Source organism: Podarcis melisellensis (assembly GCF_964234715.1).
Source record: "Podarcis melisellensis genome assembly, chromosome: 6".
Taxonomy (NCBI): Eukaryota; Metazoa; Chordata; class Lepidosauria; order Squamata; family Lacertidae; genus Podarcis; species Podarcis melisellensis.
In genome coordinates, this window is record NC_138538.1 from 71,394,935 (window position 1) to 71,422,589 (window position 27,655).

General features: G+C 45.3%; 1 long non-coding RNA gene across 1 annotated transcript; it reads right to left on the minus strand.

The window, feature by feature from the left end:
- Nucleotides 1–5,347: 5,347 nt before the first annotated feature.
- Nucleotides 5,348–27,445, minus strand: LOC309371536. Its single transcript, XR_014169137.1, has 3 exons — nt 27,261–27,445; nt 19,721–19,816; nt 5,348–6,231 (listed from the first exon to the last, which is right to left on the minus strand). It is a non-coding gene; the product is annotated as an uncharacterized lncRNA (long non-coding RNA).
- Nucleotides 27,446–27,655: the final 210 nt, after the last annotated feature.

Genomic DNA, 27,655 nt, shown 5'->3' on the forward strand with positions numbered 1-27,655 from the left:
GGGTGGGGGTACTTTCCGTTGAAAATCGAAATGCGCAGCACACCCAACAAGGCTTCACAAATGTTTGTGAACCTACCCAAGTGGTTGACCACTAGTGAAGGTCAGTTGGCTAATAGCAGGGGCTACTCAGTGGTGGCTCCACAGTTGTAGGATTCCTTTGCCCAGGAGCTCTGTCAAGCGCTCTCTCTCCTAGGACTCAGCTACATTAGCCAAAAAAAGTTTTGAATTCGTTATAAACATGCAACACCAGATGGCGCAAGGGAGCAAAAACATGTTCTATGCAGTTTTTACATAGCTCCCCCCCCCTTTTGTTATAACAATTTAATTTCTGGCTATTTATAGCATTTTTTTCTTGTATGTAGACCCATCCATAGCTTTTAGAGATGGAATGATGTTTTTATTCCTCAAATTACTTTATGGAGTGGCTTTATGATAATTTTCCACATTTGTCTTTAACACGGATAGTGAATACAGAGAAGGGTGGGTAGACGAAAACGCTCAACAACCAAAGAAATATTGATTTCTTAATTTTGGGTTCAAAAAAATAGGGGTTGTCTGATACATGGGGGTGTCCCATACACTGAAAAATATGATACAGGAGAAACAGCTTCAAGCATGAACCTGGTGCTGGAATATGCATACTAACATCAGTCTACATGGCTGGTTGAGGAGGAGAGAGAGAGAGAGAAGGAACAGGAAATACTTCTTTGAGTCTTCCTGCTCAAGAGTGTGGTTTTTGAACCAGCTGTAAAGCCACCTCATAGGGACATGGGTGGCGCTGTGGTCTAAACCACTGAGCCTCTTGGGTTTGCTGATCAAAAGGCTGGCGGTTTGAATCCACGCTCTATCCCAACTTCTGCCAACCCAGCAATTCGAAAGCACACCAGTGCAAGTAGATAAATAGGTACCACTGCGGCTGGAAGGTAAATGGCGTTTCCATGAGCTCTGGCTTCCGTCATGGTGTTCTCTTGCGCCAGAAGTGGTTTAGTCATGCTGGCCACATCACCCAAAAAGCTGTCTGTAGACAAACGTTGGCTCTCTTGGCGTAAAGCGAGATGAGCGCCATACCCTTCCTTTACTTTAAAGCCACCTCACAGCATTACCATCTAATCTGTATTCAATCCATTTGCTAATCAAAATATAATGGAGAACTTTGTCAAATACTTTGCTGAAATCAAGATAAATTAGGTCCAAAGCGTTCCCACAGTCCACTAAACTAGTAACCTCACACACCCACACACCCAAAACAGATTAGTCTGGCAGAATCTGACAAGTCCACGCTGGCTTCTGCTAGTCATCGAAATGCTTCGAAATTAATTCCCTTAGAATTGTTCCTAGTAGTTTTCCTGGTTCCTTATAAAGAATTTGGATATCATCAACATTCACCTGCCTCCAGCCCTGTCATACCTCACCTCACCTCCCTTTGTCGTATATATTGCTTGGGCTACTGCTGCTGGTTCCTTTGACAAACAAGACCTGGCTCTCTCTCCCCCACCCTCCCCTCTTGCTTCTGGCACAGACTCCTGTGAACAGCTGACAGCAGCTGTTTCGATAAGCTGGTCCCAGCTACATCCGTGGGAGGCCTCAGTCCTGCCAGGTATTTTGATGAGCCAGGCACCCTGTTGGTTGGTTGGTTGGTTGGTTGGTTGGTTGGTTATTTATTTTTAGATAGATAGATGATAGATGATAGATAGATAGATGATAGATAGATAGATAGATAGATAGATAGATAGATAGATAGGATAGATAGATGATAGATAGATAGATAGATGATAGATAGATAGATAGATAGATAGATAGATAGATAGATAGATAGATGATAGATAGATAGATAGATAGATAGATAGATAGATAGATAGATAGATGATAGATAGATAGATAGATACATAGATACATAGATAGATAGATAGATAGATAGATAGATAGATAGATAGATAGATACATAGATAGATGATATAGATTAGATGATAGATAGATGATAGATTAGATAGATAGATAGATGATAGATTAGATAGATAGATAGATAGATAGATAGATAGATAGATAGATAGATGATAGATAGATAGATAGATAGATAGATAGATAGATAGATAGATAGATGATAGATAGATAGATGATAGATAGATAGATAGATAGATAGATAGATAGATAGATAGATAGATAGATAGATGATAGATAGATGATAGATAGATAGATAGATGATAGATAGATAGATAGATAGATAGATAGATAGATAGATAGATAGATAGATGATAGATAGATGATAGATAGATAGATAGATGATAGATAGATAGATATAGATAAATAAATTGGCAGGCTGCTTTTCACCACAGATGTGGTCCCAAAGCGGTTTCCGACACAAAATAAAACACAGTGCTTACAACAAAATGACAGCTAAAATTCAGATTAGGAGCAACAGTTCATAATGCAAACATCCCCCAACTCCACACCAGGCGCAGCCAAGATGTGTTAATTACGTAACAAAAGCTCATCGGTGACGTAGTCATCTATACTGCCAAGAGGAGAGAGAGTTCCACAGCCAGAGCACAGTTACTGAGAAGGTGCTATCCTGCATCTCCACACAAGAAGCAACATTTGCCAGTGGGGCAACAATAAGGGCCCTTCTGCCAATCTAAGAGCCTAGGCTGGCTGATATGGAGGAAAGGTTCTCCATAAGATGCCTGTCTCAATGGTAGGGGGTGGTTAGATATTTTAATCTGTGTTTGACCAGCTTGGTTGTGACTTTTGTGCCAGTGGTCATCCAGCCTGCTTCATTGCCTCAAGTTTACTGGAAAAACCAGGGTGCACTCACCATCGGAGAAGGTATTTCATGATACCTGTTAATAGCCCTTTCCATCTCACCATTCCAGGTAGTGAGACGAGGGCTTCAAAAGAAGTGTCATCCATGTAACCTGAATTTCCCCGAGCATTCAGGAATCATTGGGATTCCATAACTCTCTTTAGGAACACCATCTTAGTTGAAGGGTGCATCTTACACAAGCCAGAGTTGATACCTGATATACTTTACTGCAGCCTGTAAGAATGACTAGAAATAGAAATTACCCATATTTCTCTCCTTGGATGGGAATTCTCAGCCTTAAGAAGCAAAGAACCAGCTGTTTGGGTTGGTTTAATGAGTGAAAAGCACTACATATGAAAGTGTCTAAAATGGTACCCTTAATCTCTAAAACTAGGGTCAGCTTTTGCTAACCATCCCTTACCTTTTAGCATTTTGCTTTCTAATAGTTGCTTTCCGGAGCAAAAATCTTGTATATATGACATACGCCAGCATTTACTATGAAATGGCCAAGTGTTCTGAGGATGTCAGAAACTATTCTGAGTGGGCAGTTAAGACAAGTGTTGACTAGCATACTTACCCTCTGATCAACTTTCCCTATTAGTAACATCCTAAACAAGGATTACAAGTGCCGGCTACCTTGGCCTATAGAGTGAGATGAGCGCACAACCCCAGAGTCATCCGCAAATGGACCTAATGGTCAGGGGTCCCTTTACCTTTACCTCTTTAAACAAGGATTAGACATTGTCTGTCTGTCTATCATCCATTATTAAACTCTGACTTCCCACTCCATAATAAAATTGTGCTTAAATCAAAATGACTAAGGCTGAGGACAGTGATTAGAATTCTAGATTTGGACTCCAGCTCCACTTAGTCATGAAGTTCACCTTAGTCATGAAGTTCACCTTAGGGTCAGCCACTCAAATGCTGAGACATTTGGGTGGGATATTTTTCTTTGTGAGATGGTGAGCAAAAGAGGGGAAATCAGACCCTTGAGAAAAAAATTCCCCTTAGCAAGACTCACCTTTAGGGAGAAACACACCAGGCAATGGCACCATTGGGTCATACACAGTATTTCAAAATAATTAAAACACGATGGCAGAAAAAGCGGTTGCTCCAAGTGTCATTGAGCATGGCATGGAAATGTAATGTTTAGAACAAGATTCCTGTGTGACAAATCTCACATATTCACATCCTTAGGACACCCAGGAAACTCATGAGCAAAGATAGGAAGGGCTTTCTTTGTGTGATTCCACCATTATTTTCATATTGTAGTAACAAGGATGAGGTGCAAAATCATGAACTGCAAACTGAGAAGTACTGAATTACTAATGCAGCATGCCATGCATTAGAGTCAATGACAAAATTGCCATTGGATTCTCATTGCTAAGTATTACCAAATCCATTATCAAATTATACATGGAGGCTTGTGGGCTGCATTAACTGCAGGATCCCCTTTAGTTTTTCAGCTCTGTTGAGGCTGTCTGCCAGGAGGGTGCTTTGAACAGACTTTGAGAATATCTGCATTCCTGTTAACAGGGAACTTTTGGACATTCTCTCAGTCGATAGGCAGTGTGCATTCTCTCTTATGTGATGAGACTCTATAAAAACAGCCAAAATGACAGTGCAGCCTTTAGTTCATGGGTTCCTTGGCTCTGGGTCCCATTGGTTACCTTGCCCCACTGACCATCACTTGTACCATTTCAGCTCATCCTCCATAGTGCATTTGCTCCAGATTTCCTGATGGAATAGCACTCTCTTAATCAAAACTTACATTCAAACCTCTCCTCTTGCAGAGTATTTTTCATTTAACCTTTATTTTACAGTCTCTTTAATCATCTACCACACCTGCAAACCAGATTGGCTTCAATGATAAATAAGCAGATCTGCAGACTCCTCCAAATTCCTGAAGAACACAAGCTCCCGAGCACAGCTCTGGGAGATTTGTTTTCTTCTCCGTGCACAAAGCAGGCGTACAGCATGAGAACTGGGACAATTTAGGGTGAAATGGGAGAAACAATTGAAAATCCATTCAAAATTTTATGCTTGCAGAAGGAAAAAGCAGCAGCAATGGTGGAAGGTTGGTTTTCTGTTTCGGTTAAGTTGGCCTAACCATGGACCTGATGAAATGCTGATGAATGAGATTGATTCCAACCCAAGATTATGTATAGCACAGTGTGTGTTTGTTGCTCTCTAGTAGGTATATGGGACGCAGGTGGCGCCGTGGGTTAAACCACAGAGCCTAGGACTTGCCGATCAGAAGGTCGGCGGTTCGAATCCCCGCGACGGAGTGAGCTCCCGTTGCTCGGTCCCTGCTCCTGCCAACCTAGCAGTTTGAAAGCATGCAAGTAGATAAATAGGTACCGCTCTGGCGGGAAGGTAAACGGCGTTTCCGTGCGCTGCTCTGGTTCGCCAGAAGTGGCTTAGTCATGCTGGCCACATGACCCGGAAGCTGTACACTGGCTCCCTCGGCCAATAAAGCGAGATGAGTGCCGCAACCCCAGAGTCAGCCACGACTGGACCTAATGGTCAGGGGTCCCTTTACCTTTACCTTTTTAGTAGGTATATGGCAGAGTTAATTCATATGTGGGTTTTTTCCCCTCATTCACTATGAAGAGCCCTTTTGAATTCTTACTAAATCCAAGTTGCATTTTGGCTCTTTCATGTTTAATTTGTAGATTGGAAACCTTGATGATAAAGGAAACAGGGAGCACCACTTTTCAAATTTAGCACCACACAACAGGAAATCATTCTGGAGATTTGGGTAGAAGAGATCAACATAATCACTTGACGAAGAATGGTAAGGATGTCACTGCATCCACTTTCCATACAGTCGAAGCTATGAAACACTGCATCTTTTGAAGCATGTAGTTGGGCCCCTAGCCCAGAGTGCATTAAAAAAAATAGCTATCCATAGTGTTTGTCTAAGACTGGAACTTTGAGTTCAGAGGCTCTATCCCTGCAATGAGCAGGTGCTGGTAAAGAACAGCACGAGATGTCCTGCTTGAAAGTTTCCCATGGGCATGAAGTTGGTCATGGATAGAGGCAGACTACTCTTAGAAGTGAAACACTCTGGATCTGTGCATTCATTTCAGCCTGTTTCCGCATTCAACCTTTAAGGACAGAAAGGCAAGGAGAGATGCACATGGATTAGACATGCTACTGAAGCTCTCACATTCCTCGGCTCCTTGCTTTATTTTATTTTATTTTGCAAAGTTGTCTGGTAAGCCACGGCCAAGCATGCCTTTTCCTTCCTCTTCGCCTGACACTTCCGCAGGCAGCAGTGCTGTCCTCAGCAGCTCTGTGGGGTGGTGGTTAATTGCCCCCGTAAATCACTGTGCAGCAGCACACTACTCCGTTTATTTTTCTGACAGTAATTTAGTGCTTGCTCTTTTCCACACTTGTCATTGCGTGTTTTTCCTCACATTAGAAGCCTGTAGAAAAAGGACAGTAATTAACGGTGCAATACACCCTCGTGGAAACTCTTTCATCATATTGTGATAATTGTACTTCTTGTCTGTCAAGGTAACCCTCTTCCTCTGCCTTCCCAAGCATTCCACACCGTACTATTTGTCAACTGTAAAGTGGAGACACAGGTTTTTTTCCTCTCGCTCTTAAAAAAAAATAAAAATTCACCCTGACAATTGTGTAGAAGCTTCCCTGTGCTTCATCCCCTCCAAACTGGTTTTTTCTATTTGTCCGAAGCGGAGGTCATTTGTATTTTAGGGGATGTGTCAACAGTTTTTAGCCTGATCCGCACAATAACATTCACAGCAAAGATACACCTGGGTTTTAAGTTTCATCATAGGGCTGTGATTCTAAAGCCTTAGCCTTTCATGAGGAATGCAAAAGTCATCCATATTTTGCCAGTTTTTCAAGATGAAATGTAGCCTCTGTCATTTGGTACCAATGTCATACTCTAAATACTAAATTCCTTTAGTATGGCAAAGCCGTAAGATATCCAAACTCACAGGTATACAAATTGAAAACTAAGGCGGTAATAAAAATTGCTGTAATGAGGAGCTTGATGGATGGATTTCGTATGCGCACAGCATCTGCTGTCATGCTTCTCGAAGTGTAAGGTTGGCCTGCCTAACAGTGACGTGAAAGAAGTTGGTAGGGGAGATGCAAGGTCTTCCAACTCCTTCTGGCTCACTATTTGCATTTCTTGATTGCTGAAGGATATGGCGTGCCAATTCATTCTTCCCCAGTTCAATAGCAATGCACACAAATCTCTTATGGCTTGTCAGGTAGCCAAGAAGGTGCCCAGAAAGGGTTAAGCTGAGCATTAGAAGAAATGCTTCTAATGGAGGGAACAAGGGGGCAGCAGAAAGTGTCTGAATAATTTAGAGAGACCTCTGATAATAGTTTGGGGCTTGAACACTTTCAAGATGTAATTTTTTAAAAAGATGCATGTCAAAACAATCCCATCAAATTGACATTTTGCAAACATATTCCACAAATGTTGCAAAAAGTTTGTAAACAACGTGTAATCCAGCCATCTTTTCCTACAGTACTGTATTCACACAGTTGTTATCTAGAGGTTATCCAGAATTGGAAGCGTGGGTCTAGAACTGATGCAGAAAAATAACCATAGGGGAAGCAGGCTGTGGAAAGAATAGCCCATGCACCCAAAATGTACAGTTGGGCATGAAGCATGTAGAAAGCTCAAGGGAAGACTACTGCTTGATGGAGTCAAGACAGCTACTTGATGGAACAACTTGATTGCTAGACAGGTGGTCCTATGCCCATTTAACATATTTTTAAAAAACAAACTCAAAGATGAAAATTCCGAAGAGAAAGGCACATTGCCACTCATCAGTGATCTGCAGTAATCTTCCTAAACCTTCCAGATATTGCTGGATTTGCAATTCCACCAGCTCTAGCCAGTTTGGCCAACCGTCAGGGATGGTTGGAGTTGTAGAGCAGCAACATCTGGAGGGCAGCAGGTTCAAGAAAACCGATATAGAGTCTAGATCTAGTCCACAGGAGCCTGTAACGTTGCTGCAAGGTGGCAATCACAATACTGACAGTATCTGGCCAGAGAACTTCACTTTCCCAGCAACAAGCAGCAGAGGTGCTAGAAACATCCAGTACCCCCAGCGAAATAACTATCTTGAGCAAAGGCAACTGAAACACTCCCAGTGAGTGACAACTGCATAATTATTACCCGCCTTCCGCAGTTATGGTGTATTAAAAGCCTAAGATTCCAGCATTTGGAGACAAAACCCTCTCTTTTCCATGCACAATATTTGTGCTCATCCATTGGCATCAATGCGTTTGGAGGAAGGGGGCGCCGATGCATCTGGAGGAAGAGGGCACCAGTGCGTCTGGAGGAAGAGGGTATCAAAGCGTCTGGAGGAAGGCAGCTACTTTTCCTTAATGTCCAGCTGTTTTCTGCTGCACCTAAAGAGTATCACCAAGTAGCTTCAGACCTCGAAAGGGCTGGGCGGTGGGGGGGGGGGTTGAAAACACATTTCAACTATTTCCCCTCCTGTCAGTCCCCAAATCCCACCAGCTCCTTGGTCGAGAGGTTAATTTGGCAGTAAGCAGCGTCTTGGGAGGAGAGAGCGGGGGTGGCTTTATTATTTTCATTACTTTTGGAAGAGAAGAAGCTTCAGGTTTTCAGCGCGGCTCTTTTGACTGCTTCCCACCTTTCCGTCATCTCCCCCTTCCCCTCTCCCCGTCTCTTTCTCTTCCACTGTCAGCGACGAGAGGCTAATGGGACGGGTGGTCAAGATTTCTTTTTTTTCTTTCTTTTTGGCGGCGGGGGGGGGGAGTTTTGCGATGGGGATCCATCATCGCGGCCCCTTCTCTCCCCGGCGAGGGAAATTAGCATGGCGGCCCCGATGCCGCAGCTGCCAGAACTGTCAGGCTCCTTCCTCTCGCTCATCTTCATTAGAGCTCCCTTCCTGGCGCGCGGCTGCTGCTGCTGCTCGCTTGCCTCCTCTCTCTCTCCAAGGCCTAGCTAGACCTGACAAAAGGGGCCGCCACGCCCTTCAAATGTCAAAACCATGGCGGCGGAGGAGGAGGAGGAGGAAGGGAAGGCGGGAAGGGAGAGGCGCCTTCTTGTGTGCGCGCCCCTGAAGGGGGAGAAGGGGAAGAAAATGGCGCCACGCGCGCTTGCAAAAGAGACAGCCCTGCTGCTGCTGCTGCCCTTCTCGACGGAGAAGCGAAGGGGCGGGAGCGCACGCCGTCTCCCGAAGCTTTACAGTGGGAATTAGTCTATTAAAAACCATTAACATAATTAGGAAGCTCCTGCCCCTAAGAACGACGGGGGCTTCGCTTATTCCCGCCGCAGCCATTGTTAAAAGGCGGGGTTGTCGTCTCGTCTCAATTTACACTGCCTGACCCCGCCATGGCTCCTTGGGAGCTTGTTTCTGTGGGCTTCCGAGAGAGCTGCTTGTTCCCCCTTCATCTCTCTGTCTCTGTGCGTGTGTATTTTGATTTTTTTTTTTGGCCCCCTTCTTCTTCTACATCCACAGATTAAATCAGCAACTTGCTCAGAAGGTCACGATAAAAAACGAAAAGAGTAAACCGGAGAGGTGCAGCTGGGGACTCCCCTCTTCTCTTCCCTTTCCCCTGATTAGCAAATCAAAGCTGCCTGAATGATTCACACTTTTCACCTGATTTTGTCCTTTTCACTAATCATGTAGCCATTTCCCCTTGACTGACAGTTTTCTTTATAATTGGCCCTGATCTAGTCGGGTTCTAATAACCAGAAAATCCCCTCGGAGGTCCCAGAGCCCTCCAACGGAGAGCCTCTCGCTCGGCCTCCCTTTCCCTGGGCCATCTGTGGGGCTGTGGCGAGGCTCGCCGTGGTGGAAAGCTGCCTCATCTAAATGCTCCATAATGGGGAGGGAGCGGGAGAGCCGGGAACGCGGCATAAAGGACTTGGAGGTAGCAGATTCTAATTACTGTTCATTTGCCAGAGTATCAAAGCCTAATTACTGTTCAGCGGATGCTCCTGGGGAAAGCAGGAGTCAAAGCAGGGTTCTGGCAGCTCCCCCAGAGATCTCCAGGAAGCCCTTTATCCGCCTCTCTGTTTAAATAGGTTGAGTGGGACGCTGTTAAATTACATCCTGGAAGCAAACACATTCCGCAAACAAACACGCGCCCGATCCGCGTTTCTCGAGGAGGACGAGAGAGATCTTGGTAATATGGGGCCTGCTGCCTGATTTGTCTTTTTAATGCGCGCAATAAATATCCGGGAGAAATTTAGCAAAACTCCGTCGTCGCCTCCTGCTCCTCCCTTTCTGCATTTTTTCTCTCTCTCTCTCTCTTTGGTTGTGGTTTTTTTTTTTTTTTACCCCCTTCTCCCCCCTTTTTCTAAAGGCAAGCAGTTCATCTTTGAAAGGGTTTTCGCACCTTCCGGGAGGGGAGGGGAGTCGCTCTCTGCCGCTTATTTGACAATTTCTGTCACCAATTAGCAGCTAAATCAACATCAGCACAAACAAGAAATAGAAAGCTCGCTGGGGCACCTAGCAGAGCGCTGCGACTCCTTTCCCTCCTCTCTCTCCCCCCGTCTCTCTATATTATACGGCGTGTGTATCTCCCCCCCCCCCTTTCCCATTGCCCCATTAGGAAAGCATCATATTGCTATCCATTCACTGCAGCCCTCAGCAATAGATCAAGGCGGTTTCCCTTCTGCAAGGAAGGGGATGGATGGGCCGGATTGAATTGTCTCGCATCCCTCCTCCCCTCCTCCGGAACTTTGTCAGGTAATCTGCTCGCTGCAGCCAGGAATTTACAAGCCGCCGACAACAACCTAATGAGGCAGGCAAGCTGTTAGGCGAGCTGCTCGCTCCATGATGAGATGCTAAATGAAAAGCTGGTGCGACACACGCCGTTTGTTATCATTCAATCTGCTTGAAACCGCAAACTGGTCATTATCCAGCCATTATTTTCGTTGATTTACAATCGCGGCGGATGAAGCCATTGCTGCGGCTTGTTCCAAGTCCCCTGGCGGGGAGATGGGAACCAGCTTGCAATTTGCATTTACACGATCTGACTGAGCAGCTTATTAGATCTGGATATTTATTTTCCACTTAACCGATGTTTGATTACACTTTAATAAAGTACAAGAAAACTGTCTGGGCTGCCCGCGACGGATGGATCCCGCCGGGTGGCTTCGACGGTGCGGGGAGGGGGTGTATTTCGGAGAGCAAGAGAGAGATAAGACCAGCCAAGGATGATGGGCAGCTTCTTAAGACAAAAGTGACAAGGGAATGAAATCAGAGAACGCGTGTCATACGTCCGGAATTCCATGGACATACACGGAATTCCGCATCCGTCCATAGTAATCGTCCAGATATCCAGGAAAAATCCAGACGCATCTCATGTCGGCAGTGCCAGTTTCCCCTTACAATAGCTCAAAAACAGCAATTTTTAATTTATTTATTTTTATCTTGCCCAAAAAAGCTCAACACCTTTGGCCAAAAAACAAACAAACTTTTCTGTCCGGATTTTCACGGTTTGAAATATGACAACCCTAGAATATGGCACAGGAAAAGAGAGAGGGTGTGTGTGTGCGTGTGTGAAAAAGGCCAAGTGTCAATCAGGACACCGCAAAGCCCTGCAATCACCATACAAGGCCAGTGAAGCGAGAGAAGCCGTACAGTAATTAAAATATATTGTTGACCAATCTTCCTTTCATTAGCGCCCTGCACTCCATTGATCCGTGAAGGGCACCGGCAGGGGGCGCTCTGCAAATGCGACGTACAACTGCCTGAGCCAAGCTTTCCCGTTTTCCAAACCAGGCCTAGGGCTCACCAGCAGCAGGGCCATAATCTGCCGCGCGGGCATATAATCAGTGCCAAATTAATCTGTTCCCCCTTGGCTTCTTCTTCTGCTGCTGGTGGTGGTTGTCTTGTGCTAAAAAACTGATAGAGGAGATCTCATGAATTCTGACAAAGCCTTCTCCAAAGAAGTTCTCATATGCATGTGTTACTGAGCCACAGATTTGTTTTATTTTGAATTATTACCAGCCGGGTGGAGACATTTGTATTCGTTTCGGCTGCAGGAGGACAATAGGCACAATGGCAAAAGTACAGAGCTCATCCTTGGATCCAGATCATCGCTTGGCTGTGGCCTTACTGCGAAGCTAATATTAGTTCCTTATCTGTACAATGAATATAATGGCGAGCTCCCTCTAGACTCCAGTTGCTGCTTTTCTGCTAGGAAGGCTCCTGTGCCTTTATAGTTGCATGGTTGGCAAATGTAGGTTTCCCCCCCTTCCATACAGATGCAGTGATGTGAGGCTGCACCTGTTGAACACCTGCCGCAGAATTGTTAGTGGCACAAGGTCTCGGCATGGGCAGGGGGAAGGAAATTTAGTTCAACTTCCATGACTAAGGCTGTGTACACATTGCTGACTCCAAATGTAGCTAGGTTGTTCTTTTTCTCGGTTCGGATCAAAGCTGGTTTCAAGTGGGAACGACATCAAAATGCAGTGTTTCATTATTATTTTTTTTAAAAAAGCAGATATGAGAAAAGGATAGGTATGAATTGTGGCTAACGTCATGTGTACACCATTTCCAAAACCAGTGTTGGGAGTGCACTGCATATAAAGCAAACCAGAATGTGTACACAGTCTAAGGTCTGCCAAAGCTGCTTGGAAATCCATCTTGTCTTATAGGTAACAACAGTGAGTGCAGACTATTTAAGCCAGCAACAAAATTAAAAAGGCCTAGGTACCCAATTCAGCAAAACCATGTTGTAGAAACCTCCTGTGACTACCTTATTTCAGTATATCAATAGTGAAGTTCTTAAAAGAGCAGAAAAAGACAAAGGAATAAGAAATGGGCTTGTTTCCTCCTTGTTTATATGTGCCTAGAACACCTCAGATTATAATAAGGGACCTTAGCTAGGGTCGAACGGGAGGATTTCATTTTCCCCATATCAAGATCTAGTCATTTGAATTACAGGAAGACACGCATTTCACCACAACAGAAGTGCTGGCAGAGGTGAAACATCTGGAGCCCATGCAACAACTGGGCAAAAAAACTGAAAAACATTGTCTAGCAAATTCTAAATTTTTAGACATCCATAAGCAGAGATTTGGGGCCTGTGCATTTCACTTGCGCTAAAGTTACCCACTTTTTTCCTTGAAGAGGTTCGACACCTTTAAAAGCTGCAAGACTGGCAGAAATCTGGTACACATAGCAGAATTTCATTGTGTCTCCATGCCTCAGTTTTTCACTATCCCTGCTTCTCCATGCTGGGAAAAAGACTTACAGCAATTCTCCTGTCTTCTGGAATGTCAGTCTCAAAGACAGTGATTTTAACCAAGTTTACTTCTCATTATTTCAGTGGTTCAACTGAGTAAGCATGTTTATGACAGCAGCCTTACTTGGAACGTAATCCCCGTGGTTTACAAGGGAATTTATTTCCATGTATGTGTATTTAGAATCACAGCTTAGGAGGGTTTAACATGTTCTTTGAGGACAGCAGGAGAGGAGCCCCTTTGAAAAAAAAGATCTGTGCTAGGCTACTAGACTAGGACATGATTTGTAAAAACAAAAACAACAATAACAATTAAGAACACAGCTTAAGACCTCATGCCTGGAACTTCAAAGATGGTTAGATCAATGGGAGATGTTTATCACTTCTGTGCATTCAAGTCTAGGACATCCTAAAAGGCAAGAAGCAAAAAAGTCAGGCAACCTAAACTTAGGGAAGCTCCCCCTCCTCTATCTCCCCACCCCACCCCCCGCATTTGGAGCCTAGCCACTTGCTCAGAGGTCTCAATTCCCACTGAAGCCCACGGTGAACAAAGCCCTGCGTTGCTTCTGAGGGATTGTGATCATTGTTGTTATTTATGTTAACTCCCCAAAGATCCGAGTCAAGATCAAGCCAGGCTCCACAGAAACATGTAGGAGAATCGTCGTAATAAATCCCGGCTTCATTGAAGTCGGTGACACAGCTTTAACGGAAATCGGGTTTCACCTGCACAACACGGCGAAGCAGAACATCAATATTGTGAAATAGAACACATAATATGTAGCGCAGGGAAGCCGGCGAGGGTGTCAAAGAAAAGGCAGAGAAGAGAGAATTCAAGCCAAGGGCACAAGCCGAAGGATTTCGGCAACATACACACAGGGCAGACTCAAAACACAAATAACGGTGTAACGCAAATTACATCAAAGGCTCCCTCTGCTTTGGGGGAGGGAGAAAAGTTGTGTGATACAGAATCATCGGATTGTGGAGTTGGGAGGGTGCTGTGAGATCAAAAGTAATAATAGTTATTGATGGGGCAAAATTATGTTGTTAAATATTGTCTCTAGAGCTGGGCTAGCCAATGTCGTTTCCCTGCAGACGTTGTTGGACTCTTAACTGCCATCAGCCACAGACAGCGTAGCCGATGGTCAGGGATGATGGGAATTGTAGTCCAGCAACTCCTGGAGGGCACTACATTGGCTTAAGCATGCTCTAAAGTAGTGCTGGCTAATCTTTTTGGAAAGCTTGCCACAAGTCTCAGTATAAGATGGTGTCACTTTTATATGCATCTAGTATACACAGGTCTTTGGGGTGTGTTGCTTTGCCCCTGGCCTACTGAGCTGTGGGTTAGCTAGCAGCACAGCTCCTAGAGAAACAGGCAGGGATGCGGATGTCATGGATTGGTTGGACACAGAGGAATAGTGGTTGGCACCAGCTGGGGAACCCCCAAGGGAAGAAGGCTCATAGCCCAGAGATTGGTGGTAGGACAACAGCAAGTGGTCAGAGGGAGAAGAGGAAGCAGCCTGGGAGGATGAGCTGAAGAAGAAACAGGATTTAGTGAGCAGGAAGAGTCTGTGGCAGAGAGCAGTCCAGAATCAGAGGCAGATGTGGAGGCTGGAGAGGAGGGAGGCCCAGAGGCAGAGATGAGTCCGGCTGGTGAAGAAGCCAGGGAGTCTCCCGCTCCTGCTGTGACCAGCACCCCTTTCCCCTGGTCTTCCAGGACTAGAAGAGGTATGGACAGGGAGGAGCAAAGAGAGAGACAATGATCAAGTCTCAGATTGCTTGGGAAGGACCTAGGAGAGGAGATATAGGAAACTGGGAAGGCCGGGACATTCAGTCCAGACAACTGCCTCATTGGGTTCCTTGAATAAAGAGTTAGCTTCACTGATGCCATGTGATTTATTACTGACCTGCTCCTGACACCCACTCCTGACAGTGGGCCTGCCTAGGCCGTAACCTGGCCTAGGGGTCCACCTCTGCTGGCAGCCACATACCCAGATGCCTGTGTCCCTTTTTGGTGCCAGGGCCAGTCAAACTCCTGGAGATGGGGTTAGCTTGTGGTGCCCTCCAGAGGGTGTTGGAGTCCACCTCTGGGAAGTGTCCTGTCAGCTACTTCTGTGCTGAAGTTTCAGAGGCAAAAATACTTCCTGTGGGGAGAGCAAACACCAGAGGGATGAACATGACCTAGAATGCAATATCCATACATCCTACAGCAAACCCCCAGAATATAAGTGAATGCAAAAAGACTTCCTTGAAGGCAGAACATGGGGAAACCATTGCATTAACCACTTGCCTTTTTCTGTGAATTATTGCAATGCTTTTTAAACAAAGGTTAATTTTATGGACAAAGCATACCAGAGCCTTCAGGGGAAAGAAGGGGCACTGCAGTAACATCTCGGTCAGCCTTTATGTCAGCAGAAGCCTTTTTAGTTGGCAGAGGTTTTTCAAACTACTCACTAACGACTTCTGGGGCGGGGGAAAAATATGTGCTCAAACTCCAGCCTATGGTGACACAGCAGATCATGCACCCACAAAACATGGCGTGACATCTTTGGCTGCAGACAAGGGTTTCCCAGGATGAAGCATCCATTCATATTTTCCAGCTTGCTTGTAGTTAGGGAGTGGGATTCAATGTACAGTGGTACCTCAGGTTACAGACGCTTCAGGTAACAGACTCCACTAACCCAGAAATAGTACCTTGCTTCAGGATGAGAACAGAAATTGGGCGTCAGTGGTGTGGCATCAGTGGGAGGCCCCATTAGCTAAAGTGGTACCCCAGGTTAAGAACAGTTTCAGGTTAAGAACGGACCTCCAGAACGAATTAAGTTTTTAACCCAAGGTACCACTGTAGTGCTAAGTGCAGGTGGGGGTGCAAGCAGAATGAGGTCTGCTTTCAAAATGGGACTTTCCTTCTTCTCCCCACCCCCATGCCCGCTGAATCTGATCTGAGGTGTTCCCCAGTCTTCTATTACAGAAATTCTAGCCCATCCTTCCAGCACCTACCAGGGTGGCTTACAACCATTTAATATCACAATGCAATGAAAATGTTGTATTGCTGACTAGATCCAGAATCTTGGCGTCGCCTATGAGCATAATAACAACTGTTGTTCCATAATAATACAAAAAGCAAGCATTTTGATAGCTCGGATGCATTCATTCTTGTATATATATATACAACACATCTATTTATAGGAACTCAAACACTGAGATCCTGCTCTGTTCCAGTAACAAGAAGCCGAAAGCACCAGCCTGAAGATGACGAGTGAGACCTCGTCGAAACGTCGCCTAGACACCCCAACTTTTACACGGGAAGACACCCGAGGACACCAAAACCTGCAACACATCTATAGTATATATATATATACACACATATATACACACACAACACATCTATAGTAGCATTTTGTTGAAAATGAAGGTTGAAAAAAGGAACAAATAAATGCCACAGGGTTGAAATAAATGCCCAGGGTTCGCTGCCTGTTCCTTGTCTTTAAACCATTCTAAATGCAAAAGCTTTGCTGTGTATAATATTACCCTTATGCTGTTCAGCCAGTCTTGGGTTTGTGAATCTTGGACAATTCATGTTTTAGCCCTATCTGAGCTGTGATAGTTAGAGTGCCAACCGAGTGATTGGTTTGCTATGGGAATACATCGTCAATAGACCCTAATGATGATGGGGGATCTGTTTGAATGAACCATGATGTGTTTTACCGAATGTCTTCAGCATTTGTCTCACAGGCGCCAATGTGTTTAGCACATTTGTTCTAATAGTATGGGTGTATTTTATCCATACTGTTAGTAGTGTTTCTACATGATTTAGTGTTTTCTGATTCATCCTTAGGTGAGTTCTGCAGCAGACAATTTCAAATGGGGATGTCCGCTTCCAGGTGTGCAACTGACACAGCAACCTGATGTATGTCTGCTCAAAAGGCGATGGGACTTACTCCCAGCTAAATATGAACAGGATTCCTTCATTGCAGGGGGTTGGACTAGATTACCCTTGGGTCCCATCCAACTCTATGGTTCTAGGATTGCAACTTAAATCGGCAGATAGGCAGTCACTTCCTTTGCTAGATGAGGACGTATGTTTTCCATCAGAAGTGCAACACAACTCGCAAGGCATGCTAAGTTATTCATCTATCTTGTTTATTTGTTTCTGAGGAAAAGCCAGTTGCATTTTGACAGCCTGCAAAGAAAGTTCTAAGAAACCGGTGTTTATATCACAAAAGTAAGCATGTGTATGGGATATTTAAAGCCCTTCTTTCCGCTTAGATCTGTTCTTGCCTTTAATTTTATAAGCAGCTTATATCTCAGTTTAATCAAGCTGTACCTGACCAGTGAGCAGAACCGATTTCAAGGTGAAGGCATCCTTGCTTAAAAACAAAAACCTGAGCTTCTCCTTTCCCTTTTTATATAGATAACATATTACAAGGGTTTATTTATCACCCTATTTATCCCTTTTACTGTATTTAACACCCGGAAATTTAAGGCTTGCCTACAATTAGCAATTCCTTGCCTCTTCTCCCTCCAGACCCCTGCAAACCAAACTCTTAATAAAGCTGAATTGTGCATCGATTCTGGACAAGGTTTTAAGTTCTGGGTGATAAATAGGTGGCAGGCTTTCATTATGAAACCTTAATTACAGCAGCTTCTTGCGGGGGGGGGCAGAGAACTACGTGGGCTAATATTTCACAAGCATCATCTCAGCCGAAAGGTGTTCTTTTACAGTTGTCGGCAAAGACAGGAATAAATATTCTATTTTGCTCTTTTTTAAAAAAGGAGGTTGGTGGTGAAGGCTCTCTGTGCAGATATGCCATTGAACTGAGTGGGAGCTCAGCAATGATCGGATTGGGCCCAGGGAAGAGGGGGGGCGGCATTTTCACACTTTCACACATTTGCTGATGCTTTCTTTGCATTCCAAGAGATCTAGCAGGTTTATTTTTAACATGTCATTCTTGGCATAGATTTAGGGTCTGATCCTGCACTCAGGGAAACGGTGTATCAAAGTTGCCGCCGCATATGTTTTTGCTTTCGAACACGCTGCCCGTGTTTATTCCGGATCCTGCTCTCTGGAACCAAGAGGAATGGAATATTTCTCTCTTTCTATTTGGTCCGATTCCCACATGTTTAGACATCACTTACTTTCACTTTTCCACATGTTCACATGCCCATATGCCACTCATCAAACAGGGGTGCCCACATGAATAAAACATGGGGGGGGGGGCAAGTAAGCCCTGCCCCACATAATCGATCTCAGGACAGAGTGCATATACATAGGGTTGCCATATTCCCAAAAGTGAAAATCCAGACAAAGTTGTGGAGCTTTTTTTGGAGGGGGATTTATTTGCTTTTTAAAACATTATTATTATTATTTTAAAAAATCACCCTACTTGCCATACGTTCAGGTTTCCCGACATTTTGCCGATTCAGCAAAAATCCGCCTAGACGCCATTTTGCTGGCAGATTCCCAGACATGTCCAGGAAAACCCAAATGTATGGCAGCCCTACACATCCACCATTTGAATGGCAATGTCATCAACTTTGGGGCGACCCAGCCCCCTCAAATATTTTATGGGGGGGCAAAGAGACCTTAGCCCCTCGGAGTTGGCTCCTATGTCATCAAGAATACAGAATACTTGATGACTGGCAGCTGAGTGTGTGAAATGACCCCACTGAAACACATCTGTGGCAATATGCTATCTAAGTGGCAAATATGTATGTGCGAGCCAACTCATGTCAATTACATTCCCTTTTAAATGCACAGCAGATAGCTGGTTGCAGGCTTGTGTAATTGAATTGTATGTTCCTGGTAAGTTCCCTTTTTATCCCTCTTAAAAGAATAAAAACATGACAATCTTATTTGAAGTCAGTAAAAGAAGTTTACTCACATCATCAGTTCAGCGTTGGATCCCTGAAGACAGACTTAGTTACAAAGTAGATACATGTGGATCTATCCCATATGGGGATCATCCCAGTGTCCTCTATTGGCTGAAAGCCAAGAGAGCATTTCTAGCTAAAAAGCTGCTCCAATGACAAAGGTAAGATGGAAGAGAGAGTGTGGCAGCATGCCTTGCCCTTTTGTTACCTGGACAGGTAAGGTCACACCCACCTCTAGTCACATGCAAAGGAAGTATGTCCCAGCCAGGAGGAAACAGGAAGTTTTCAACTGGCTGGACTAAACATTCCCCCGCATGTCCACTCTAGAAAAACAATGAATGTTGTACTTGACTGCTACTCATGTATCACATCCCACAGTTTGGACAGCACAACCCAATGCAGAGTCCTCATAAAGGACAGTCCCTCTGACTTCCATGGGAGTTACTTCTAGGGAGGTGTGTTGAGTAAGGATGGGAAAGGTTGAAATGTGACTCGCATCATCCCTGAGCATAGCCATTCCGGCTGGGGCTGATGGGAGTTGGAGTGTAACAACATGCGGAGGACCCCATCCCTGGTGAAGGATGAGGAATCCATTTCTGCAATCCTCATGAAATTGCTGCTCAATGCAATTTTGGTGATGAGATGCTCATCTTCTCTCCACTCTCCTCCCAAAACATGTCACAGAATGGGGAGACTGCAATGGGACTGCTAGCATTTTATCTATTGTGTTTTATTCTATGTCCTTCAACATCTCAGCACTTCTGCGTCTTGAATGGAAAACCAGAACTAGAGCACCAAACCCGCAAACACGGCATGACTGATCCTCACCTTAAGTTTGAATTTGCATGGTAAGCCTTCCGGGAAAGGACTTCATGAAGAGCAGTATTGGGCCTGTCTTCTGAGACGGCACCGAGTCGCGTTTTCCTAAAAGATAATGTTTGTGTTCTTAGCCCATATATCAAGCCAAGGGAATCAGGGGGAGAAAGATTTTAAACCTTCAAAAGATGTACTGCTCCTATTGTCATTGCAACTCTTGAGGCCAGCTATCATAGCCGCAGTCATTAATTAGATGAAATATTTCAATTAGCATGAATTATTAAAATCTCAGCCAATTAGCCAATATGGCTGCTTTGTCAATAGGGGATAGGAAATAAGCGACTCTCCAGGTTTTTGTCAGAATCCTGGGCTACAATAGTTTATCTGAAATGTTAAAAGCAGACATCTGTCTTGAGCTGCCATCCATTTAAAGCGTATCACTTCCCCCAAAGAATCTTGGGAACTGCAGGTTGTTTCTGGTACTGGGCATGTAGCTTTATGCGGGGTGAACTACATTTCCCATGATTCCTTGGGGAAGCCGTATGCTTTAAATGGGTGGTGTGTACACACCCTGTGTGTGCATTCCTCAGCACACTTGGAGTTGCTTCCTTCACTTCAGTCCAAAAACACAGGAACTCCTTGCACACGGCGTGTCTGTGTACAGGAACATTGGAAGATGCCTTTCTGCATGTGCAAAGAGACACATCTGCAGAAATGTTCTGCCCATGAAATAATGGGCAGCTCACAGGATGTTTGTATGTACTTTGGGAGCCTTTGCATCTGCAAGATATTTGCTAGAACGGGGCAAAGGCCTCCAGGAAATTGCTGTTGGGAAGGGTGGGGAAAATTCACCGTTGTGGAGAAATATTTCCATACCTAATGGTGAAGGGCCAAAGCTTGAGGGTAGAACATCTGTTTTACATGCAGAAGCCCTCAGGTTCAGTCCCCAACATCTTGGAGAGTACCCTGTCTGAAATCCTGGAGAACTGCCAGTTAGATGGACCAATGGACTGACTCAGTGTTAAGGCAGCTTCCTCTGTTCTGATGGCAGCACCTCAGAAAGCACTGAATAACATGTGTTTGGTGGGGAACTGCAAAGGGCATTTCTTTCTGAAGCAGCCTTGGGATCCCAAGGGGATATTTGGTTACCTGGAACATTTCCTGCTGCTGGGCTGGGATATTGTGGCGGGGAAGGTTGATTTATTTTAGATTTTGTTGCGAATTATGTGGAAATTTGTCAGTTTAGCTTTGTGTTTTCTAATTCTCCGTTTATTGTTGATGACTGCTTCTGTTCCTGTTGTAATTTTTCCATGCTAGAGCATGGTTTGAACTGTGGAAAGGCGGCATACAAATAAAATTACATATATTTTATGTAATTTGGATGCTTGGTGAAGACGTTTCTGTGCAGCCTGCATGAGTTTAAAGCATTGTTAAGAGTCAAAAGGCAGAGAATACAACCTGCCGTTCATCACTATCTTGCCAGAGGATGATGAACCGCTGTTCCACTTGGAGTGAGGGACCTGCACTGTTCGTAACAGGAGGAGCAAGATCAGAGAATCTCCACAGCTGGAATTCTACAAGTCTTTGAAAGGAGACTAAAACATGGAAACCTGGGGGCAGATGAAAACCTGAGGTGCTGGTGTGGCTCCCCACCACATCAGTATCTCACTTTCGGCAACGTACAAGGTGCCTGTATTAATAAATATAGGCGAGTTGAAGTTGTGATCTCTATTGTCTCATACAGGGCTTGAGCTGGCTTCACTAAATCAGCCCGAGTCCAGCCACTGAATTCAGTGGGTTAGGGGCTGCTGGCACAACATGGCCTAATCCTGGCCTCCCATCAGAAATGGCACAAGGAGCAATGTATCTGTGCACATCTGCCAGAGATGGATTTAGGGCAGCACAACTGGTTCTGACGCAGAAGAAGAAGAAGAGTTTGGATGTGATATCCCGCCTTTCACTCGCTTTTAAGGAGTCTCAAAGCGGCTAACATTCTCCTTTCCCTTCCTCCCCCACAACAAACACTCTGTGAGGTGAGTGGGGCTGAGAGACTTCAGAGAAGTGTGACTAGCCCAAGGTCACCCAGCAGCTGCATGTGGAGGAGCGGGGAAGCGAACCCGGTTCACCAGATTACGAGTCCACCCTCTTAGCCACTACACCACACTGGCTCTCATGCCAATGGGTGCCAAGCCTAAGGGGTGCTGCAGGGCATCACAGCAATGATGTAGTGAATTGAGCAAGAACAGGAGACAAGAGATGAGGGGGCATGAGTTGTTGGGTTCACACAGGGCACTGCTGAAATTCGAAAGACCAAAGTCTGTCCCTGCACCCACAAGCTTGATAAAGCCTCCATTAGGGGCTGTAAATTTATACAATACATTGAAGATATTGACATATCATCAACCAAGTACCTAGCTATTCACCCCAGGAAGTCCACATTCTAAGGCAGTGTCTCCCAAATGTGGGTCTCCAGCTGTTTTTGAACTGCAATTCCCATCATCCCTGACTACCTAGGGATGATGGGAGTTGTAGTCCAAAAACAGCTGGAGACCCACATTTGGGAAACACTGTTCTAAGGCAAGGATAGAGGAATCTATGGTCCTTCAGAAGCTGTTGGGCTATGGCTTCCACCATCCCTGACCATTGACCATTGGGTGGAGCTGATGGGAGTTGTATTCCAGCTGCTTCCTTCCTGCCCTACATTCTTTAACACAACTTTACAAAGCTTGGTAGGAGCAGCGGAGAAGGCAGCTGCCTATACAGTTCCCATGAAGATTTGACACTCGTAGAACTTCAGGAGCCTGGTTTCGATGTCCAAGAGGTCTTCATTTCTCACCTCCGTAATTCGGCCCACCATCCAAGGAACTCAGGGCAGAATCATACACAGACATATCACTTTGTGCTGACAATAGTCCTGCGCCAAAGAGAACCAGCCCGTGATCACACAGTGGGGGTGCATGTTAAGCCTCCTGGGTCCAACATTCCTAGCTACCATTGCACCACAGCCATTTGCCTTGCCTCATGGTGAAGACCCAAGCAATGATGAAGTCACAGCAAAATCACAGGAAAGACTCAAACAATGATTTTTTAAAAATCAAGGCTCATAACAGCCCCTCCTATTGTCCTAGTTTCTGATTTGATCTCAGAATGTCCTGCTTTTCCTGTAAAGGTAAAGGGACCCCTGCCTCATTCGCGCTGCCCAAACCGACAAGCCGGCCGAGAAACGGCGATCCCTTGCAACCTGTGCTTCACTGAATTTTGGATCGTGCTTCTCTGGCCAGTCTTGTGTACATAAAGATGCATGTTCGTAAAGGTAAAGGGACCCCTGACCATTAGGTCCAGTCGTGGCCGACTCTGGGGTTGCAGCGCTCATCTCGCTTTATTGGCCGAGGGAGCCAGCGTACAGCTTCCGGGTCATGTGGCCAGCATGACTAAGCCGCTTCTGGTGAACCAGAGCAGCACACGGAAACGCCGTTTACCTTCCCGCCAGAGCAGTACCTATTTATCTACTTGCACTTTGATGTGCTTTTGAACTGCTAGGTTGGCAGGAGCAGGGACTGAGCAACGGGAGCTCACCCCGTCGGGGGGATTCGAACCACCGACCTTCTGATCGGCAAGCCCTAGGCTCTGTGGTTTAGACCACAGCGTCACCCGCGTCCCTTAGGATGTCCCTATTTTCATCGGATAAATGTTAAAGGGTATGGAGATATCTCTTTGGCTCAGCCGGTTGCATAACTATACAACCTTTAGAAGACATCTGATGGCAGCCCTCCATAGGGAAGCTTTTTAATGTTTTAATATATGTTGGAAGCAGCCTAGAGTGGCAGGGGCTACCCAGTCAGATGTACAGGGTATAATAATAATAATAATAATAATAATAATAGAATAGGATGTCCCTATTTTCATCAGAGAAATGTTAGAGAGTATGCCATAACAACATTTAAAACATTTCTCAAGAATAATGACCGAGTGTCGGATAAGGCTGACTGCATTAGAAAACTACAGAACAATGTACGAAGCTGCAGGCTCTCCCTTGTCAGATGCTATTCTTCCAAAGCAGACATGATGGGAGTTGTAGTCCAGCCCATCTGGAGGGCACCAGCTTGAGAACTGCTGTTCTATTGCATTTCTTCCTCTCTTTATGGCCAAGGCCACCGGACCTCCCTCATTAACACCTCTCAATTCTGTAGTTGTTTCTGTTTAAGGAGTCTTTGGGATGAATTGTTTCTTTTGTTTACGATCTAGCAAACGAGCCTTGCTAATCCTTATATTTTATCTCCCTAACATATGGAAAAGCTATTTATTCCAGCCAATCACAATAAAGTGAAAGAAAACCCCATTTTATGGAAAGGTATATATCACAAGTTTGTTCATCATTAAAGATATGATTACCGGGGAAAAGCTTCCAAAAGTGGCACATTTATGATGCCGCGAACAGATGGGGACATCCATTTTCCTTGCAAATACTTTGGAAATTGCTCTACTGGTAGCCGTATAAAAATGATATACAGATGCAGCAGCCGCTGGGCTGGGACGAGAGCTCCAGATTTACACCGTAAAAGCTTCACATGCACCCTGTCAGCTTTGATTGATCTGTCCTCTACTGCTGGGGAAACTTGTTGACAAGGGGAAGAAAGCGGGCACATAATTCAAGGCCCCAAGCCAAGGCATTCACCTGACCAGTCTGGCCCCAGGCAACAAATCCTCATCCCTACCAACGGGCGGTGGCTAATTGTTCTCAGCAAAGGTTGAATAGTCAAAGGTTAATTTCTAAAAAGAGGGGGGGGGAAATGTGGAATGCTGTGCCCTATGACTAAAGCCGGTAGTGGAGACAAAGCAATCTGCACATGCTCTAAGAAACTCTTTTTTATCACCTGCAAGGATGAGCCTGGTCACTTAAAAACAACACCCCACATAGTTCTAGGCTCTTAGATGGCCGGTGTTTTGCACCAGGAATTGAAGCACTGGGAAATTTTGGTTGGTGCAATTGAAATTATTATTATTATTATTATTATTATTATTATTATTATTATTACCCCGTCCATCTGGCTGGGCTTCCCCAGCCACTCTGGGCGGCTTTCAACAAAATATTAAAATACAGTAATGCATCAAACATTAAAAGCTTCCCTAAACAGGGCTGCCTTCAGAAGTCTTCTAAAAGTCTGGTAGTTGTTGTTCTCTTTGACATCTGGTGGGAGGGCGTTCCACAGGGCAGGTGCCACTACTGAGAAGGCCCTCTGCCTGGTTCCCTGGAACTTGGCTTCTCGCAGTGAGGGAACCGCCAGAAGGCCCTCGGTGCTGGACCTCAGTGTCCGGGCAGAACGGTGGGGGTGGAGACACTCCTTCAGATTGAAGTGGATCAAAGCTCGCTTCAGCGCCGCAAACCCACTTCAAAAAAGAAGGGGCTTTTTGCAGTTAGGCAAGCGATGAGAAATGGAAGGGGAAAGTGTGGAAGGATGGAGGGGAGGACATTTAAACACCCCACAACATAATCAGAAGGAATGCTCCATAAAGGCCAGCTATAATCAAACCTCCACATAAAGTGCTTTGTGCAAGCAAATCAGAATGAAAGTTCAACAAAACAGGTTGCCTGGAAGAGCCCTATTTTTAAGCTTCATTCCTGGAAGTGGCAGCAAGGAGGTTCTCAGAGCATGTGCGAAGTGCTCTGCTCTCACTGGTTGACTAACCACAGCCAGCTTCTCATCCAAGGGTTGCCAACATGATGTCCTTCAGATGTTGGACTACAACTCCCAACATTCCCAATTGTGCTGGTTGAGTCTGATGGGAGGCTGATGTAGTCCAATGGCGTCAGGAAGGCACCCACTGGCTACCTAGTCTGAGGGCAGGGGTGCCAACTTGAATAAAATATTGTGGGGGTCCAGGTAAGCCCAGACCCACATAATCGATCACATGATGCAGTGCACACAGACTATTTGAATGGGAATGTCCATCAACTTTGCGGAGGCCCAGCCCCCTCAAATATTTTATTCTGGGGGCCAAAGCCCCCACAGCCCCTCACAGATGACTCCTATGTCTGAGGGCATAGCATTCCATATCAAGTCTCCAGCCTCCAGAGCGGCAAAGGTGTGGCAGTTCCATCACCCCCTGTATGAGAAGCCATCTTCAAATATTTCAAGGGCTGTCCCATGGAAGATGGAACAACCTTGTTTTCTCCTGCTGCGGAGGGTAGGACTCGAACCAATGGCTTGAAGTTGCAAGAAAGGAGATTCCGACATTCAGAAAAACCTTCTGACGGTAAGAGCTGGTTGACAACGGAACAGGCTCCCTCAGAAGGCAGTGGACTCACCTTTCTTGCAGTATTTTATGCAGAGGTTGCATGACCGATTCCTGCATTGCTGGGGGTTGGTCTAGATGCCCCCGGGGTTACCTTTCAACTCTACAATTCTATGAAAATCTGGGAGAGCCACACATTTCGTCTGGAACGAAATGCTCAAGGGCATTTCAGGACCGTTTTCGCTGCTACGTTGCCTGTGCCAAGCCTGAAAATAAGGGCGGCCAAAAAGATTATTTCCAAAATCACCAACGAAGAGATCTGGTGGACACCACCCCCTGAAAAAAAGCAAATAAATAAAATCCCAGAAAGGCAAGCTAAGCAGAAGTTAGCAGGAACAATAAGTACAAGTCACTGTATCTGGTTTTCACGACGCACGTTCCATTCTCCTATGCATGCACAAAAACCATGCGCATACATCCAGGACGGCTATCGAGCCCCAATTGTCATTATCATATTGATGAAGTTCATCAGAGTGCAATTTTGGGTTTAACACCAACAGACTGGGGAACAGGAGCAAAGAATTATCTAAGAAGAGCACCGCATTCTTACCGCAGGGACGTTTCCCTGTTCCAGTTCATTGATGGAGTTGATTAAGTTTAAATGAAGCAGACACTGGATAAAAGTAAGGGTATTGACCACTGGGGCAGCACCGGGCTGTGCTTGAAAAGGCCTGATACATGCAGAAAAGCAAGATTTGCTAAATGCTCTAATCTTCAATCAAATCTTACATCAATACAGACAAAGTTTGGTAATGAGAGATTCAATGAAGCATGCGGGAGAAAGAATTAATCCTCTTGGTCTAAACTGGCTTCAACTTTGAAGCTTGCTCCGAAAGGCAAGGCAGTTATCTAAATGCTAAATAAGAAACTTATTGTACTTTTCAGGGCAGGCCTAATCTTTTGTCTATTTCATCTCCATGATTTGTATGCTCATAGATGGCAAGTTGTCATGGTGATTATATCAAGCTTCTCTGCAGCCCAGAGGTCTTTAAAAAAAAAAGGGAGAAGCGAAGCACAAGGGCAGCCCATCTGGCCAATCTCTCGAGATCAGCTGAGGGGGGGAGGCGGGACTCTCTAATCACCACAATAGCTCCCGATACTCCCCCAAGACCACCATGTTGCCCCAAGGAGGGTATCAGTCACCAGCCCACCCCTCTAGCCAAGTTCCTTTAGGGCGCTTCTTGTGTTTCTGGGGGTTATTGAATGCTGGCCGCAGGAAGCCGCTGGTTTTAGAAAGCTGACAAGAATCAGCGCTCACCCTTTGACGTCATGGTCCGGATGCAAAGAGGAAGTCGCTCCACTTCGCACCGAGAGGCGATCCTGCCTCATTTGCGCTGCCCAAACCGACAAGCCGGCCGAGAAACGGCGATCCCTTGCAGCCTGTGCTTCACTGAATTTTGCATCGTGCTTCTCTGACCAAGTCTTGTGTACATAAAGATGCATGTTCATAAAGGTAAAGGGACCCCTGGCCATTAGGTCCAGTCGTGGCCGACTCTGGTTGCGGCGCTCATCTCGCTTTATTGGCCGAGGAGCCAGTGTACAGCTTCCGGGTCATGTGGCCAGCATGACTAAACCACTTCTGGCAAACCAGAGCAGCGCACTGAAACACCGTTTACCTTCCCACCGGAGCAGTACCTATTTATCTACTTGTAC